The sequence below is a fragment of the Anomaloglossus baeobatrachus genome, unplaced genomic scaffold (genome assembly GCF_048569485.1).
Source record: "Anomaloglossus baeobatrachus isolate aAnoBae1 unplaced genomic scaffold, aAnoBae1.hap1 Scaffold_336, whole genome shotgun sequence".
NCBI classification, from domain to species: Eukaryota; Metazoa; Chordata; class Amphibia; order Anura; family Aromobatidae; genus Anomaloglossus; species Anomaloglossus baeobatrachus.
This window is the reverse complement of record NW_027442736.1, coordinates 261,245-267,777: the sequence shown is the minus strand read 5'-3', so window position 1 is coordinate 267,777 and position 6,533 is coordinate 261,245. Positions and strand designations below refer to the sequence as shown.

General features: G+C 35.2%; 5 non-coding genes across 5 annotated transcripts; all 5 read left to right on the top strand.

Annotated features, from left to right (window-relative positions):
- Positions 1-2,459: 2,459 nt before the first annotated feature.
- TRNAV-CAC (transfer RNA valine (anticodon CAC)) lies at positions 2,460-2,532 on the top strand. The gene has a single exon. It is a non-coding gene; the product is annotated as a tRNA-Val (tRNA).
- Positions 2,533-2,708: 176 nt separating this feature from the next.
- On the top strand, positions 2,709-2,781 carry TRNAV-AAC (transfer RNA valine (anticodon AAC)). Its single transcript has one exon. It is a non-coding gene; the product is annotated as a tRNA-Val (tRNA).
- Positions 2,782-3,674: 893 nt separating this feature from the next.
- Positions 3,675-3,747, top strand: TRNAV-CAC (transfer RNA valine (anticodon CAC)). Its single transcript has one exon. It is a non-coding gene; the product is annotated as a tRNA-Val (tRNA).
- Positions 3,748-4,161: 414 nt separating this feature from the next.
- Positions 4,162-4,234, top strand: TRNAV-AAC (transfer RNA valine (anticodon AAC)). Its single transcript has one exon. It is a non-coding gene; the product is annotated as a tRNA-Val (tRNA).
- A 1,384-nt stretch (positions 4,235-5,618) lies between these two features.
- On the top strand, positions 5,619-5,691 carry TRNAV-AAC (transfer RNA valine (anticodon AAC)). Its single transcript has one exon. It is a non-coding gene; the product is annotated as a tRNA-Val (tRNA).
- The last annotated feature ends 842 nt before the right edge of the window (positions 5,692-6,533 follow it).

Below are 6,533 nucleotides of genomic sequence, written 5' to 3'. Positions count from 1 at the left end.
TTTCCTATCAACCTGTAAAGTATGAAATTCTTGGTTTCGTTGCCAAATGACAATACATTTTGGCTTCTATCACAAGGAGAACTACGATTTTGGGTTTCTTTTTTATTGAACATTTTAGCAGAAAACATAATCCCATATTATAACAATCCTGTTTGTTTCAAAATTTATAGTTCCCATAAATACAAAAGCAAACGATTAAACTGTGTAGAAAAAAGTAACACATTCAATGTAAACTTCAATTTAAGCAATATCCCTTTGTAGGAATAAAACTGGTAAAATATGTAATAAAAATTGTAAATGTTTCATTACCAAAAATACTTTCCTTCAGCAATAAAAAGGCCCCGTCAGTCACAATTCTGCTCTGCTAGCCAATACACAGTAACTTTTCATTAAGATTCATAGTGTAGTGGTCATCACGTCTGCTTAACACTCAGAAAGTCCTGCGTTTAATCCCCAGTAAAACCAGTCTGTTCTTGGTGTTGAAATAATACTTTATCCAACTACAATACATGAAGTTCTTGGCTTTGTTGCCGAATGACGTGATGTTTTAGCTTCCATAACCAACAGAACTACGAATTTTTTTTTTTTCCTGGCAGTCAAAACTCGTCTCTAATTGCCATTACTTTGCAGGATTTCACAGGTTTTAAAGTGTGGTGGTCATCAAGTCTGCTTCATATGCAGAACGTTCTGGATTCAATACCCAGTTAAACCAATCTGTTTTCTGTGTTGAAGTAATTTCCTATCAACCTGTAAAGTATGAAATTCTTGGTTTCGTTGCCAAATGACAATACATTTTGGCTTCTATCACAAGGAGAACTACGATTTTGGGTTTCTTTTTTATTGAACATTTTAGCAGAAAACATAATCCCATATTATAAAAAAACCTGTTTGTTTTAAAATATATAGTTCCCATAAATACAAAAGCAAACGACTAAACTATGTAGAAAAAAGTAACACATTCAATGTAAACTTCAATTTAAGCAATATCCCTTTGTAGGAATAAAACTAGTAAAATATGTAATAAAAATTGGATATGTTTCATTACCAAAAATACTTTCCTTCAGCAATAAAAAGGCCCTGTCAGTCACAATTCTGCTCTGCTAGCCAATACACAGTAACTTTTCATCAGGATTCATAGTGTAGTGGTCATCATGCCTGCTAAACACGTAGAAGGTCCTGGGTTTAATCCCCAGTAAAACCAGTCTGTTCTTGGTGTTGAAATAATACCCTATCAAACTACAATATATGAAGTTCTTGGCTTTGTTGCAGAATGATGGGATGTTTTGGCTTCCATCACCAACAGAACTAAGATTTTTTTTTTTTCCCTGGCTGTTAAAACTTGTTTTCAATTGCCATTGCTTTACAGGATTTCACAGGTTTCATAGTGTAGTGGTCATCACGTCTGCTTCACAGGCAGAAGGTCCTGGGTTCAATCCCCAGTGAAACCAATCCGTTTTCGCTGTTGAAGTAATTTGCTATCAACAGGATTTCACAGGTTTCATAGTGTAGTGGTCATCACGTCTGCTTAACACGTAGAAGGTCCTGGGTTTCATCCCCAGTAAAACCAGTCTGTTCTTAATGTTGAAATAATACTTTATCCAACTGCAATACATGAAGTTCTTGGCTTTGTTGCCGAATGACGGGATGTTTTAGCTTCCATAACCAACAGAACTACGAATTTTTTTTTTTCCTGGCAGTCAAATTTCGTCTCTAATTGCCATTACTTTGCAGGAATCACCGGTTTTAAAGTGTGGTGGTCATCAAGTTTGCTTCATATGCAGAACGTTCTGGGTTCAATACCCAGTGAAACCAATCTGTTTTCGGTGTTATAGTAATTTCCTATTAACCTGTAAAGTATGAAATTCTTGGTTTCGTTGCCAAATGACAATACATTTTGGCTTCTATCTCAAGGAGAACTACGATTTTGGGTTTCTTTTTTATTGAACATTTTAGCAGAAAACATAATCCCATATTATAACAATCCTGTGTGTTTCAAAATTTATAGTTCCCATAAATACAAAAGCAAACGATTAAACTGTGTAGAAAAAAGTAACACATTCAATGTAAACTTCAATTTAAGCAATATCCCTTTGTAGGAATAAAACTGGTAAAATATGTAATAAAAATTGTAAATGTTTCATTACCAAAAACACTTTTCTTCAGCAATAAAAAGGCCCCATCAGCTACAATTCTGCTCTGCTTGCCAATACACAGTAACTTTCCAGAAGGTTTCATAGTGTAGTAGTCATCACATCTGCTTAACACTGGTTCAATCCCCAGTAAAAGCAATCTGTTCTTGGTGTTGAAATTATACCCTATCAAACTACAATATATGAAGTTCTTGGCTTTGTTGCCGAATGATGGGATGTTTTGGCTTCCATCACCAACAGAACTAATAATTTTTTTCCCCTGGCGGTCAAAACTCGTTTTCAATTGCCATTGCTTTGCAGGATTTCACAGGTTTCATAGTGTAGTGGTCATCACGTCTGCTTCACACGCAGAAGGTCCTGGGTTCAATCCCCAGTGAAACCAATCTCTTCTTAGTGTTGAAATAATACCCTATCCAACTACAATATATGAATTTCTTGGCTTTGTTGCCGAATAACAGGATGTTTTGTCTTCCATCACCAACAGAACTTTGAATTTTTTTTTTTTTCCCTGGCGGTCAAAACTCGTCTCCAATTGCCATTGCTTTGCAGGATTTCACAGGTTTCATAGTGTAGTGGTTATCACGTCTGCTTAACACGCAGAAGGTCCTGGGTTCAATCCCCAGTGAAACCAGTCTCTTCTTGGTGTTGAAATAATACCCTATCCAACTGCAATACATGAATTTCTTGGCTTTGTTGCCGAATGACGGGATGTTTTAGCTTCCATAACCAACGGAACTACGAATTTTTTTTTTTTCCTGGCAGTCAAATTTCGTCTCTAATTGCCATTACTCTGCAGGAATCACAGGTTTTAAAGTGTGGTGGTCATCAAGTCTGCATCATATGCAGAGCGTTCTGGGTTCAATACCCAGTGAAACCAATCTGTTTTCGGTGTTGAAGTAATTTCCTATCAACCTGTAAAGTATGAAATTCTTGGTTTCGTTGCCAAATGACAATACATTTTGGCTTCTATCACAAGGAGAACTACGATTTTGGGTTTCTTTTTTATTGAACATTTTAGCAGAAAACATAATCCCATATTATAACAATCCTGTTTGTTTCAAAATTTATAGTTCCCATAAATACAAAAGCAAACGATTAAACTGTGTAGAAAAAAGTAACACATTCAATGTAAACTTCAATTTAAGCAATATCCCTTTGTAGGAATAAAACTGGTAAAATATGTAATAAAAATTGTAAATGTTTCATTACCAAAAACACTTTTCTTCAGCAATAAAAAGGCCCCATCAGTTACAATTCTGCTCTGCTTGCCAATACACAGTAACTTTCCAGAAGGTTTCATAGTGTAGTTGTCATCACGTCTGCTTAACACTGGTTCAATCCCCAGTAAAAGCAATCTGTTCTTGGTGTTTAAATAATACCCTATCAAACTACAATATATGAAGTTCTTGGCTTTGTTGCCGAATGATGGGATGTTTTGGCTTCCATCACCAACAGAACTAATAATTTTTTTCCCCTGGCTGTCAAAACTTGTTTTCAATTGCCATTGCTTTGCAGGATTTCACAGGTTTCATAGTGTAGTGGTCATCACATCTGCTTCACACGCAGAAGGTCCTGGGTTCAATCCCCAGTGAAACCAATCCGTTTTCGCTGTTGAAGTAATTTGCTATCAACCTGTAATATATAAAATTCTTGGTTTCGTTGCCAAATAACAATACATTTTGGCTTCCATCACAAAGAGAACTACTATTTTGGGTTTCTTTTTATTGTCCATTTTAGCAGAAAACATAATCCCATATTATAAAAATCCTGTTTGTTTAAAAATATATAGTTCCCATAAATACAAAAGCAAACGACTAAACTGTGTAGAAAAAAGTAACACATTCAATGTAAACTTCAATTTAAGCAATATCCCTTTGTAGGAATAAAACTGGTAAAATATGTAATAAAAATTGTAAATGTTTCATTACCAAAAATACTTTCCTTCAGCAATAAAAAGGCCCCGTCAGTCACAATTCTGCTCTGCTAGCCAATACACAGTAACTTTTCATCAGGTTTCATAGTGTAGTGGTCATCACGTCTGCTTAACACGCAGAAGGTCCTGGGTTCAATCCCCAGTGAAACCAATCTCTTCTTGGTGTTGAAATAATACCCTATCCAACTACAATATATGAATTTCTTGGCTTTGTTGCCGAATAACAGGATGTTTTGTCTTCCATCACCAACAGAACTTTGAATTTTTTTTTTTTTCCCTGGCGGTCAAAACTCGTCTCCAATTGCCATTGCTTTGCAGGATTTCACAGGTTTTAAAGTGTGGTGGTCATCAAGTCTGCTTCATATGCAGAACGATCTGGATTCAATACCCAGTGAAACCAATCTGTTTTCGGTGTTGAAGTAATTTCCTATCAACCTGTAAAGTATGAAATTCTTGGTTTCGTTGCCAAATGACAATACATTTTGGCTTCTATCACAAGGAGAACTACGATTTTGGGTTTCTTTTTTATTGAACATTTTAGCAGAAAACATAATCCCATATTATAACAATCCTGTTTGTTTTAAAATTTATAGTTCCCATAAATACAAAAGCAAACGATTAAACTGTGTAGAAAAAAGTAACACATTCAATGTAAACTTCAATTTAAGCAATATCCCTTTGTAGGAATAAAACTGGTAAAATATGTAATAAAAATTGTAAATGTTTCATTACCAAAAACACTTTTCTTCAGCAATAAAAAGGCCCCGTCAGTTACAGTTCTGCTCTGCTTGCCAATACACAGTAACTTTCCAGAAGGTTTCATAGTGTAGTAGTCATCACGTCTGCTTAACACTGGTTCAATCCCCAGTAAAAGCAATCTGTTCTTAGTGTTGAAATAATACCCTATCAAACTACAATATATGAAGTTCTTGACTTTGTTGCCGAATGATGGGATGTTTTGGCTTCCATCACCAACAGAACTAATATTTTTTTTTCCCCTGGCGGTCAAAACTCGTTTTCAATTGCCATTGCTTTGCAGGATTTCACAGGTTTCATAGTGTAGTGGTCATCACGTCTGCTTCACACGCAGAAGGTCCTGCGTTCAATCGCCAGTGAAACCAATCTGTTTTCGCTGTTGAAGTAATTTGCTATCAACCTGTAGTATATAAAATTCTTGGTTTCGTTGCCAAATGACAATACATTTTGGCTTCCATCACAAAGAGAACTACTATTTTGGTTTGTTTTTTATTGTCCATTTTAGCAGAAAACATAATCCCATATTATAAAAATCCTGTTTGTTTAAAAATATATAGTTCAAATAAATACAAAAGCAAACGACTAAACTGTGTAGAAAAAAGTAACACATTCAATGTAAACTTCAATTTAAGCAATATCCCTTTGTAGGAATAAAACTGGTAAAATATGTAATAAAAATTGTAAATGTTTCATTACCAAAAATACTTTCCTACAGCAATAAAAACGCCTCGTCAGTCACAATTCTGCTCTGCTAGCCAATACACAGTAACTTTTCATCAGGTTTCATAGTGTAGTGGTCATCACATCTGCTTAACACGCAGAAGGTCCTGGGTTCAATCCCCAGTGAAACCAATCTCCTCTTGGTGTTGAAATAATACACTATCCAATTATAATATATGAAGTTCTTGGCTTTGTTGTCGAATAACAGGATGTTTTGGCTTCCAACAGAACTTTGTTTTTTTTTTTTTCCCTGGCGGTCAAAATCGTCTCCAATTGCCATTGCTTTGCAGGATTTCACAGGTTTCATAGTGTAGTGGTCATCACGTCTGCTTAACACGCAGAAGGTTCTTGGTTCAATCCCCAGTGAAACCAATCTGTTCTTGGTGGTGAAATAATACCCTATGCAACTGCAATATATGAAGTTCTTGGCATTGTTGCCGAATGACGGGATGTTTTGGCTTCCATCACCAATAGAACTACGAATTATTTTTTTTTCCCTGGTGGTCAAAACTCGTCTCTAATTGCCATTACTTTGCAGGATTTCACAGGTTTTAAAGTGTGGTGGTCATCAAGTCTGCTTCATGTGCAGAACGTTCTGGATTCAATACCCAGTTAAACCAATCTGTTTTCGGTGTTGGAGTAATTTCCTATCAACCTGTAAAGTATGAAATTCTTGATTTCGTTGCCAAATGACAATACATTTTGGCTTCCATCACAAAGAACTACGATTTTGGCTTTCTTTTTTATTGACCATTTTAGCAGAAAACATAATCCCATATTATAAAAATCCTGTTTGTTTTAAAATATATAGTTCCCATAAATACAAAAGCAAACGACTAAACTGTGTAGAAAAAGTAACACATTCAATGTAAACTTCAATTTAAGCAATATCCCTTTGTAGGAATAAAACTGGTAAAATATGTAATAAAAATTGTAAATGTTTCATTACCAAAAATACTTTCCTTCAGCAATAA